Source organism: Solanum tuberosum, unplaced genomic scaffold (assembly GCF_000226075.1).
Source record: "Solanum tuberosum cultivar DM 1-3 516 R44 unplaced genomic scaffold, SolTub_3.0 scf00117, whole genome shotgun sequence".
Lineage (NCBI taxonomy): Eukaryota > Viridiplantae > Streptophyta > Magnoliopsida > Solanales > Solanaceae > Solanum > Solanum tuberosum.
The window spans coordinates 1,347,340-1,347,550 of record NW_006239041.1 but is presented as its reverse complement, the minus strand read 5'-3'; positions in this window follow the sequence as shown (position 1 = coordinate 1,347,550).

Below are 211 nucleotides of genomic sequence, written 5' to 3'. Positions count from 1 at the left end.
ATTGGTTTCACCTCATTCCGAGTTAGGATGAAGGAGTTATGATCATTTTCGTAAAACTTGTCCGGGCAGAATTGCAATTTCCAGAGAGCTAATTTACTGTAGCGGCTGGACGTTTTCTTTTATAAAAAAGAGGATATGTCCCATACTTAGTCATTTTTTTTTCTAAGCTTCAAAACACTCAAAAACACTCTCTAAGCCCTCTCCAAATTCC